The following is a 12,507-nucleotide window of genomic DNA, read 5'->3' on the forward strand; positions in this document are numbered from 1 at the left end:
GAAATAGGTATTATATGAAAAAGTACATTACAGTGTTATCTATGGCTCCAAACTGGAACTAACCTGTCAAACAAAACAGAAGTGAATTAGTCATAGTGATTGGTATTTGCATTACAGACTAGATAGTAATCTAGTCATAAAGATGACAGTTATAAAGATTATATAGAAATATGAAATAATTATGATATAATTTTAAGTAGAAAAATAGTTTCTATATATTGAGCACTTACCATGAGCCTGTCACTATGTTGCTCATTTTATACACATTATCTCTTTTCGTGCTCACAGAACCTGAGGAGTAGGTAGAGTGCTATCCTCAGAGACAGAGAAGAAAATTGAGACAAAGTTGCTTAGTAATTTTCCCTAGTTCACAGAGTTCATACAGCCGGTATTCAAACCTAAGCTAACTGATATGAAAGCCATTTCTCCTTATCCAACATGCTGTAAAAGCCCTAGACACCTGAAGATAATAAGCAAAGGTTAATATAATATATATATGGAGAGAGAGAGAAAAAAATCAGAGTGGAGCAATGGTGTGTGTGGTCTTATAATAATTGTTTCCTTTCTATTACAATGTTAAGTCCAAACAAATAAAAAAGTAAATAAATAAAATTTTAAAAGTGAGAATGGGACAAAAGGCTGGAAAGAAGTATACTAAAGTATTGATAGGGTTTCGTTAAAGAGGTAGAGTTTGGTGTAATTTCCCCCTTTTCTCTATTTTGCAAGAGTTTTTGGTAATGTATAGTACTTTTGTAAAATATTTTAAGTGCTCACTTCAGCAGCACATATGCTAAAATTGGAAAGATTCAGAGAAGGTTAGCATGGCCCCTGCACAAGGATGACACACAATTTCATGAAGCATTTCATATATAGATCGATATTGATATATATCGATATATATCTATATGTCCTCTGTGATATGGAATCCAGAGCTCTGTAAAGCTTATTGATCATTGAAACACTGTGATGTTCAGAAACAGCAGTGGTATTCCTGGCAGTATAAGTGTTATTAGGAATACAGTATATCTGTCATTCCTTTCAAAAATTCTGTGGGTTAATTTCCATAGAGTCCTTTTTTTTTTAAAGGTTTGAGAAGAAAATCTAAAAGCTCATGTTCCTTCCTTCTTTTTATTCCTTCCTCACCTTTGCTTTCTTAACTTTAAAATTAGTATGGTGATAACAGTAACCCTCTCTATTGATGTGATGAGTATATGGGCAATTTTTATTTTCATTATATTCTTCCTGTGTTTGAAAGGCTTTGAAAGACATATTTAACAATTTTAACCTGAAAAATAATCTTTAAACTCAATGTTTTAAATTATTAAATTAAAATTAAATTCAAAAGATTTTTAAAATATTTTGAAATTTTAGAAATTCAGTGTTTATTGAAAATCAAAATGTGGCACAAATACCAAGTATAATGGTATTTTTGGCAAAACTCTTATATGTGCGACTCGTGTTTTTCTTCTTTCTGGTACAAGCTTTCACCTGTGTTTTAAAGAGACTCTAAAGAGAAACTAAAAGGAAAGTTTACTAAGTGAAAGTTTGAGCAGGTTCTGGGGTTGCCAGCATACTGCCTGCTTCATTGAATGTCACATTGGCCTCTGCACACAACGCATGACTGGGCTGTGACAGAGCACATGACACACATGTGACAGGACGGGCTGCTCACATCCTTTCCAAGTAATGCTCTGGGGAGTAGTCCTCAAGAACCACTCTCCTAAAGGCAGAAAATTCAGGGGTGGGGAGCAAGAGGGGTCTTTCCAAAAACACAAAAACTTTTCTGAGTGTTCTAAAAATGAAGAGAAGGAAAGAACAGTGAGTACTAGATGTTAAAATGTGACATTTGAAAGCTGTTAGGAAAAATGCCAGGCTGACAGGCTCCAGCTATATCCCCCAGAGTCAAAATGAAAAGTTCAAGCCCAGGCTGACAGAGGCCCTACTTTTCTGAGTGTTCACCAGTGAGATGGGGAATTCATCGGACTACCCGGAAAGCATCTCCTCCCTTTCTGAGCTGCTGGGAGTTAAGGTTTAATCCCCAGTATCTATCAGATTCTGTCTTGGAAGTTGGAACTCCAGTCAGCATTGTATGAGATGTTGTGAGGGATACAAAGTCTATATTAGATATGCTTCACCCTGGGGAATTTATAGGAAGTGGGAGGAATACATCACACACAGGAAAAGTTATGTAAAAAACAAGGCCACGTAAGATTAACTGTCTTTTTAATTTTTAAAAAATTCTTATTGGAGTGTAGTTGCTTTACAATGTTGTATTAGTTTCTGCTGTACAGCAAAGTGAATCAGTTCTATGTATACATATATCCCCTCTTTTTTAGATTTCCTTCCCATTTAGGTCACCACAGAGCACTGAGTAGAGTTCCCTGTGCTATACAGTGGGTTCTCCTTAGTTATATATTTTATACATAGTAGTGTATATATGTCAATTCCAGTCTCCCAATTCATCCCACCCCCACTCCCCCCCTTGATATCCATAAGTTTGTTCTCTACATCTGTGTCTCTATTTCTGCTTTGCAGATAAGTTCATCTATACCATTTTTCTAGATTCCACATATAAGCGATAGTATATGATATTTGTTTTTCTCTTTCTGACATACTTCACTCTGTAATGAGTGGAACAGATCATAAGACAAAGGAATTCAGAGTGGGTGAAGGAATTCAGAGCTCCCATGGGAGGGAGAAGGACAAGAGACCAGAGTGGGGGGCGGTGATGAGAAATGCACAAGGCCTGGAGGATTTTCCATGATGGGTAGGGAGTAGCTAAGTCATGGGGGCAGGGATGATATTAAAAAACCACCAACTTGCTCAGCATTGGCCCTGGTTGATCAGAATGGATACTGGTCCAAATGCTGGAAAAGCATCCTGGAAGCTCCTTGCTGAGCCAGGAGTTACTTCTGTAGTTGTTAGATTGTGGGAATATCAGGGGGGTCCTGGAGGAGCAGGGAGTCCTGGGACATGGCCAGGGTGGTGCTGGGGCACTCAGGGTGCTTGAGGCAGTGGCTATTTTCTATTCAGTTCTATCCGCTACAATGATGCAACCATACCTGTGAGTATCTGCTGAAAATCAGCCTTGAATGAGGGCAAATGGTATAACAAGAACATTTACAACTTGCTTTTGCATATGGTATTTCATTGGATCTACCTGTCTCTCAGCCTATCTATCTATCTACCCATCTGTCTAACTAGCCATCTATCTGTGTCTCTCTGTCTGTGTATTTGTTAATCTGTCTTTCTGTCTGTCCATGAAAGAATGAAAACAAGCTCAGTGTCCCTGGGTGCTGGACCCTCAGCTGGGTACCAAGTTGAGGAGCCTGTCCGGAGTTGCAGTTGTCACATGGGCCTTTCATTTATTTTACCACTGATTTAGTGTAAGCACTATACTAGGCACTAGGGATACAGAGATAGTAAAACATCATCCCTGTCCTCAAGGGGCTTGCAGGTCACAGAAACCCTCTTTCTAACCTTTTACACAGGTGATATCGTATGCAAAAAGAGGAGATGTCACAAGATGATTAAAATGGGGAAAGCAGCTTGGGTATGTGTGGGTGGAGCAGCCCATGGAAGGGCCTTTACCCTGGTGATGATGCCAACCCCTTTAGTCACTAAGAGGAGTGGCCAGAACCTGCTGGTTTGGCCAATGGGGGGCACCAAACCAAGGGAGAGAAAAGTAATTCTGTAAGGACTAGAAGGAAGTCAAACACAACCTCTCAGCCAAGTGTTGGGGCCATGAATTTTTGCTGCAAGGTTTTATGTTTTCTGGAGGTCATTTACAGAATTAAGTAGGAGTCACCCTGGGCAATACTGGTAAGGGCGAAGAACTAGAATTCTCAGAAACTTTCTTTTGGAGCCTGAGACAGAAGAAGGCAGATGAGAGAAATAGTGTGCTGTGGTGGTTCTCAGACTTTTAACCTCAAAACCCTGAAGGATAATTCAAACCTCTCCATTAGTAACAGCAGCTGACTTGTGCAGATATTCACAACCATTAGGGGTACATGGCAGAATACTGTGGAGAAGTGGGAAATGGGATGTAATTTCATAAAGTTGCCTAGTTGAGTCTATATGTCTATATTTACAACCAGCCTTGAGGCTCAGAAGTATAGGCCTGAGTTGAAGGCAGCTCTGCCACTAACCAGCTACATCATCAGAGGCAGTTCATGCTCTCTCAGCCTTAGTTTCTTCATATATAAAATAATGAATCTTAACTGGCAGCATTATTGAAGGGATTCAAGATAATAAACTAGGGACTTCCCTGGTGGTCCAGTGGCTAAGACTCTGCACTCCCAATGCAGGGGGCCCAGGTTCGATCCCTGATCAGGGAACTAGATCCCACATGCTGCAACTAAGAGTTCTCATGCCGCAACTAAAGACCCCGCATGCCACAACGAAGATCCAGCATGCCACAACTAAGACCCGATGCAGCCAAATAAATAAATAAATAAACATTAAAAAAAAAAGATAATACACTAAAGTTCCTTTCACAGTTAGTATATAGCCATAGAGCCAGAGCTTAATGAATGATTAGCTACTAGTATAAGTAATTTGTCTTAAAAGCTGTATTGGGGGATAACAGAGTCTGCTCAGCCAGCCATCATGCAGAAGTGAAAATCCTGGGATTTGCAGGAAATACGCTCTTAACAGTAAATGCCCTCTGTAATAAGGTATACCAGCTTAAAATTTGGGGTAAATATTTCATGAAATGTTAATTGCTAGAAAAAGAAAGATGGGTGCGGAAATGGGGAGAAGATGCTATTTCAAAGCTAGCAGATTTTTTTTAGTTGTTCTAGAAGGAAGATTTTAAATTTGCATTTGAGATTGATTATTTCAGGGTAAAAAGATTAATAATTTTTTTAATCACATAAATGTAAAACCAGTTCCTGATCTGGAACAGGAAGGTTGAGACCATTCATTCCTTTATTCACTCAACAAATATTTATTGAGCACTTGCTACATATATTACACAAGGTACTGTACATAAAAGGCACTGATTATGCAAAAAGGTTGTCTTTACTGTGAGTAGAATTGCAGCCCTGAACCTGCGTTTCCTTGGGGTCTGGGAAGAGGAGGCATGGTTAATGGACTCTTGTCTGTAGGAAACTTGATCCCTCCCACATGGCAGCAGGAAAGGGAATGAAGGAGAGATACCCTTCCTTTGAGATGAGGGTAGGAGATGTTGTGGAGAGCCCAGTCTGATATTTTTTTTTATGCATTGTCTTTTTCTTTCTCCTTCAGTAAAGTTATATTAAATGTTGCAGTCTGTTCTCTGTTGTGGGGGATTATGAGATGCGCTATGCTTGGGGCTCCAGGTGGTTGACTGAAATAAGCATTCTTTGGGAATTCCCAGAAATTTTGGGGGAAGAGAAGTCAGGGACTGGCTTCCTTGCAGTCACGTGAGAGGTGAAGCTCAGTTATTTGGGCATTAATTAGAGGTGTGATTCTTTGAAGGCAGGACACCACTGTTACACATCTGTCCTTGTGGGCAACTTGAATGATCCTCACAAAGCGACTGGACACACTCCCATGACAGCAAGCCACTGGGCACAGTTTCCAAGAACATCAAGCCAGAGCAGCTCACTCTCCACTAACTCAAATAACATGAAACATGCAAGTTACTTCACATGCTGGGGTACAAATGTCCTGAGCATGTGGACTAGAGATTGCTAATCCAAGACTATTTCCTTTTATTCCTCTCTTATTCTTTCTTACCTACCATCCATGCTTCTCCCAAGCTCCCTCTTGGGCCCTGTTGCCCAAGTGAAAGCAAAGAAGCAATTAACACTTATGGAAATCTGCTATGCTAAACACTGCATGTGCTGTTCTGCATAAACTGTGTCATTTAGCCCCTTACAACAATTTGGCAAGATAGGTAAGATTATCCCCTTTCTCTGATGAGAAATGGAAGCTGAGAGTCCTATGTCCAAAGTAACACAACCAACAAGTAGGTAACAGTTCTGGGGTCCAAGTACAGCGTTTATGTAACTACAAAGTTCTTTACACCAACCACAAAGGAAAATGTATTTTGGGGGCGAAACAATTAAAAAGAAAAACGTGTTGGGAGAAATGCTTTCTGCTTCCAAGCAAACGTAAGTAATTGCCCATCAGTGGACACTGACCTCCGGTTGTAACTGAAACCCGAGGTGCAGAGGGCCCAGGTTCAGACACTTCCTCTCCACTTAGAAAACTATCACAGAGGAAAAAGAAGTGGTGAAAGGCAGTTTCAGACAGATCATGATAAAGTCGACTAAGTTTTCTTGGGTGATAGGAGTAAAGAGGCCATATCTATCTGTCTTGGGGAATCAAACAGTTGCCTAGAACGTTAATATAAATCTGTTGTTTAAAACACAAGTTGTTTTATACATCTGGCCCCAAAATTTAAGCTTAAAAAAAATCCCTCATTCATGCAAAATCATGTTGACATATAAAGGCACATCTGTGGTCTACAGTTTGATCATCCATAGCCCTCTTATAAAGCACTGACCACACAAGCCTTCGCAGACCAGTAACAGTTGGTGGGTGGGCACAGATGCACGGATCACACTTTGACAGCACTGATACGTTCACTTTCAGTTACAACAGCCTTACCATGGGTTACTTCTAAGAAAAATCTAACCATTTGAACCTCAACACGGTCTCCACGTATCAAATAATTGCAAATTATTTCTTTCTTCTTTCTATTTTTGCCTTTTTTTTAACTCAAGCAACCCATGGGGCTGCTTAAAGCAGTCTTAAGTTCCTGTAGACTTTCTGAAGGAAATGAGAGTCATTAGGAGGTCTAGATTATATTTTCTTGCCGGTGATTGCTGTATAAATCTGAGTAAGACTGTTATTTTTATCATCTCAGAGATTAAAATTGCCTCTGGCAGCACAAGGGTGGAATCTCGATGTTTGCATGTTTTTTCCCCTGTTTTTCTCCTCTCCTGATCCTGCACCCACACATAGAGAAAACACATAAGCAGAGCCACTTACTCATGGAAAGCATCTAAACTGGTCTTCTTACACTCTTATTGTGGAATCTGTTTTAAAAACCAAACCACACACCACCATACCACCCCCTTTACCTTTCCTTTGTCATCCCTGTTTTGTGGGAACATGGTTTTCTATCACAGAATGATGACACTATTACCTTATGGGGTTTCTATGATGAATTCCCAGAAAGAGTTTGGGGAAAGAGTCTTATTTCTCTTTTGCTTCCTCTACCCCAAAGGTCCCTTCTGTGCACCTCAAGCTCTTCAACCTACTCTTCTTTTGAGGGGAAATCAGTCAGTGGCTCATAGGAATATACCCCAGCTCTGACCTCAGTGGCTTACCAAAACCAGAGCCAGTCCCTCACTCAGTCAAGTCCAATAATGATCTTCCACAGATGCTGAAGCCCCACTTGAACCTGGATTTTTTCCGCCTTAGGATTCCTCTTGGAGAAAAAGAGTCAGGAAAGCCACAGGCAGAGGGTTGAGCAGAGAACAGAAACCCCAGAGCCTTCCAGCTTCAACTGTTCCTACTGTCCTGATGAACCACCTGGGGCTGGAGAGGAAGAAGATCTAGCACAGGGAAGAGAGTGGCTTTTAGAGGATTGGGGAAGGGGTCTCTTGGGATCTTTAAAGATATCTGAAAGTGTGTAGAAAGTCCTGCAGTTACCAGGAAAATGCAGATATCAGTGCCTGACAAACAATAGGTGCTCAATATATACACTAAGTAATTGAATGGTTGAATGAATAAATAGGCAAAAGGGAAGAAGCAGAAGAGAAGAGGTAAAGCAGTGCTTCATAGATGACTTTCACCTGCCTTTCTTCCTGGGATCTTTTTTACAGTTGTTTTTGTTTTTCCCAGTTGCTCCAGGGTGATGCTCAGGCACCACCTCCAGGCTGAAGGCTTCTCCATCATTTCACCTTTCCAACCTTAGTGACTGCTAGACCCTGAGTTCTACACCTCCCAAGCAGAGGCTTAAGATAAGCAAACCTGGATAGTAAGGAAAAAGAGAGGAAAGGAAAGGGCAAGCAGAGGAATCTGCCTTCTCTTCCTTCTGTTTTAATTTGCTGGTGGCTATGAGGTTAACTTCCTTGGGCCTCTGTTTTCCTTAACTCTGAATTATAGGTACTGTCACTGAGACACCCTGAAGGTAGATCTATTGATGGTAGATTTATGAAAACATAAGGAAAACACCATGTTTGGTAATATCTAGAGAATATGCCTTCGAAGCAAACCCTTAGTTCTCATCAGCTCTCACCTAAACCACTGTTATTCAGACTTTAATGTGCACATGAACCACCTAATTAAATGTTAAGCTTATTACAATGTAGGTTCAGATTCAGTAGGTCTTGGTGGGGCCCAAGATTCTGCACTTCTAAAAGTTCTCTGGTAATGCCAAAGCTGCCCTGCAGAGGAGTCTAGAACTTTGAGTAGCAAGGACCTAGACAATTGCTACAGTGTCGTCCAGCTTCAGTTCTTGCCAGATCTCTCCCACCCTCATCACCCCACTCGGCACTGTGCCATCATCAATGACTTGCAGAGCCTCAGGCGCGCCATGCTCTTCAAACCTGCGTGGCTTTGTACATCTTCCCTCTGCCCTTCACCCCCCTTCACTGGATGAGCTTCTCCGTGCCTCAGCTCACATGTAAGCTCTTCTATGAAAATTCTCCCGGCTCCACATCCTACCAGATGGCCATGCCCTCTCTCCTCTGTGCTCATCACACTATACTATAACATGCTGTCTCCACGTCCAGGGCTGTTGCATAGGGTTGCTCAGGTTGTGTCCAGGGACAAGAGCCCCTGGTCAAGGCAGCAAGAGGGGCTCGAAATCCATCCTGTTCTCCACTTGCCCATTGGTGGAGCCCTGGTGCAGAGCTGCCTCCACCAAGAGGGAGGGATGACCTCTTCTAATTCACACAAAGGCACCATATGGGCTGATTTTCTGTCTTTTCTACCAGATGCGGGGTCCTTGAGGAAGGAATCAAGTCTCATTCATCTTTATGTTTTTATCTGCTAGCATAGTGCCTGTCACTATTCAGTGTTCAATGAAATGTTTGTTGAATGGATAAATGATGAGAAAAAGAAATGAGCTACTGAAAGCAATGCACAGACAATAATTTCATTCAATTCTAAAGGTAAATTAACTGAATTGTAAGCAAGAGGTCTGGGATTTGCTAATGTGCTGCTAAAAAGGCAAGGTCTTCAAAACCCCATTTTACTAAAAGGGTTATAATAGGTATTAGTGAAAAGATGTAAAGGCTACAGTCAGCACCTTTAGAAGACTCATCAGTACCGGCAAAGACATAGGCTGCCCAGAATCAATACTAAATTGTCATGTCTTTTCAGACCTAGGGGAGGATGAGGGAGATTCTGAGGATATTATTTGGTCATAAGATTTAGAGGCTACTAAAATCAGCAAAAAGGTCCTGAGAACAAGATGAGGTGATGACAAAACCATGTATTTACATAGAAAGGCTGAAGTCAGAAACAAAACAGAGAATGTGTTGGATTGTGAAAATGAGGATCCCACAACTTCTAAGGGCCTGGGCTTTGTTGAGAAAGGCACAGCCCAGAAGAAAAAGCGTCTTGATACAAATCTTTAAAATGGGGTTCGTTTGATCTTCTTTGCATGAGTTCCTCAGGTGTTTCCCAAGAGAGTCTCTCTGACAAGACTGTAAGCTCCCAGAAGTTGGGACCAACTCTTAGACACCTTTTATCTTCCTGAGAGTGTGTGATACTCCGTGAAATGAAGTAGGTGCTGAATTTGCAGGGAGTTTACAGCTGTCATTGATGATAAAATAAGCAAGCACAAAGTGCCAATCATCCTCAGCCGAAATATCCAGAATTTCACCTCAGCACTGAGAAAGAGATTCCTTTGAGAAATGTCCTGATACGTTGCAAAAACCCAACCTGGGCTTTGCCTTCTTACATCATCTTATTCTCATTACGGCCAATTTCCGAAGATACAGCTGTGGTTCTGCAGTAAGGGGAACTGAGAATCTTGAATACTGTATGCTACCACATGACTTCAGGATAAAATGTTATTCAAAACAAAACCTAATTTAAACACACACACACACACACACAAAGTAGGCTAAGATCACCAGACTTCCATTTACCTCTTACCAAAATTTAATCCCAGATCTCCAGCAAACAATTGGGAGGCATTTGAGAGCATTTGGGGCCTTATCTTTTCATCTAAGGGACCAGCATTTGTGATCAGGATGATAAGGAGTCATTATCAAAAAGAATAGAGATGAGGTCTTTCTGACACATCACCATCATGAGACTTACCACTGATAACTGCCCAGGACCCATAGACTATGCTGGAGTCAAGAATTGGGTAATTGCAAAGTTTCCTCTTTTTAGAGCAATAAAAAGTGCTGACTTCATGCCCTTATTCCCTGGGTCATTTCTAGAAGAAAGGCAAGCTAGTTAATTTTTTTTTTCATAAGAAAATAGGCCAAATAGCAAATACTCAGTTTTAAAAGTCTTTCGATTCTTAAAAAATGCATTCTCATTTTAGAAAAAATTTTCAAGCATAAGAGAAGTCACCCCCCCCAAAAAAAGGATCCCTCCAATTGCCACCAACTAGCACAACCTTACCAAAAGCTTACTGTAGCTTTTCAAGCCATAGAGAAAATCAACACATGAAAACTGTGTTCATACGTTCACTAAATGAAACAAATGCAGGCTATGTTCCTACACTCTGAGGATCAGTGGAATTGTGCAAGTAAAATAATCTGGAAATCTTAATGTCAAATTCAAAAATTAAGAAAATATGTGAATATTGATCACTTCTTTCAATGGATGCGAGTGCAGATTTCCTGCTCTGTCACATGACTTTTTTTTTTTAACCAAACATGAAAGGTTTTGACATCCTTGTTTGCTGTTTCTGCATCTCGGAGAAAAGCTGAAAGCACCTTCTCAGATACTGGCTGGCACACACAAAAAAACATTCAGGAAAGTTAGAGAAATCCCAGAATGTTATTTATCAAGCAATTCAGATGTATCCTTCTGAAAAAGATTAACTCTGGAAATTTTATTACTTAGAATGTCACTTATAAGATATTACAAGACATTTCTTCTGTGTCCATAACATTTTTTACTTCTTTTTTTTTTTAACTAGAGTATAATTGCTTTACAATGTTGTGTTAGTTTCTGCTGTACAATGAAGTGAATCAGCTATATGTATACATATATCCCCTCCCTCTTGGACCTCCCTCCCACCCCCCGATCCCACCCATCTAGGCCATCACAGAGCACCGAGCTGAGCTTCCTGTGCTATACCACAGGTTCCCACTAGCTATCTATTTTACACGTGGTAGTGTACATTTTTACTTCTTATATAGCTCTTTTTTCTTAGCTCCTTTACCCAGTTCTCAGAAGAAATCTGAAGTGATCTGACTCCTTTGGATACCACATAGTAGGCTGCTAAATTTCTTACTCAATGATACGGAATTGCTTTCAAGCTGAGTCCTGAAGCTGTAAGCTTCAAACCTTGATTTAAGCACCAGAAATGTTTGGGTCATTATGTGTGGCTTGGCATATAAAATAACTGCAACAATAACAGTCACAAAGATCTTACCGTGAGTCAGGAACTATTCTTTGTGTTTTACAACTACTACTAACTCATTTAAGCTTCATAATAAAATCCTCACATTCATCCTATGAGCTAGATACTACTATTATTCCCATTTTACATATGAGGAACAGAAAGCAATTTGCCCAGAGTCAAAGAGCTGTTAAGTGGCAAAGCCGTGATAGGAACCTGGCCATCTGTCTCAGAGTCCACACATTTAATCCCTATACTTGACTGTCTCAACTAGCAATCTACTCCCCCAGTTGAAAAATTACATTGACTTCTTCTAGCCACCCTCCTCCAACATTATACCCACTTGAGTAACTGAACGCCAAGTTCAATAAAGCTGCATTCTCTAACAACCCCCTTTCCCAAGGTCCACGGGAGGAGCTGGCTATTTGTCCGTGAAGCCTGTTCACTCCCAATCTGAAGAGGCTTAATGGAAACTAACTCTGTCTGTGCTACTGGAGGGAGGAAGGTGAGTTTTCTTGTTCATTTAGCATGAAAAGTCTCTTAAATTAAGGCGTTTCCTTCCCTTTCCATCTGCTGCCGCCTGCTACAGGTGAGAAGGTCTCCTGGGTATCAGTTTCACATGACCTGCCTCAAATAAAGACAGGTCATCTGCTCCCAAGAAAGGCAGCAACTTCTCACCTCAGCTTTACTGCTAACTGCAGGTTTCATCTACGGGAAGAGTTTAAGGGAAATGAGCAGGAATTATAAAAACTTTGCTAGTTGGTGACGCAGATAAACCTCATCAGCTTTCATTTTCTCAGCTGGGAGTGCAACCAACATGATTAAGGCTAAGAAAGAAACCCTCAAGTTATCGTGTTAACAATTCTGTCCTTTAGATGAGACAACATAAAACCTTGGGAGGGTAGAACTAGAACTTAAGTTCAACATCATTCCCCACATTTTACAGATAAGGGAACTGAGACCCATAGGGGACT

The 12,507-nt window shown here is 40.7% G+C and overlaps 1 non-coding gene across 1 annotated transcript; it reads left to right on the forward strand.

Annotated features, from left to right (window-relative positions):
* Positions 1 to 766: 766 nt before the first annotated feature.
* LOC137771103 (U6 spliceosomal RNA) lies at positions 767 to 873 on the forward strand. The gene has a single exon (XR_011075317.1). It is a non-coding gene; the product is annotated as a U6 spliceosomal RNA (small nuclear RNA).
* The last annotated feature ends 11,634 nt before the right edge of the window (positions 874 to 12,507 follow it).

This window comes from Eschrichtius robustus, chromosome 10 (genome assembly GCF_028021215.1).
Source record: "Eschrichtius robustus isolate mEscRob2 chromosome 10, mEscRob2.pri, whole genome shotgun sequence".
NCBI lineage: Eukaryota > Metazoa > Chordata > Mammalia > Artiodactyla > Eschrichtiidae > Eschrichtius > Eschrichtius robustus.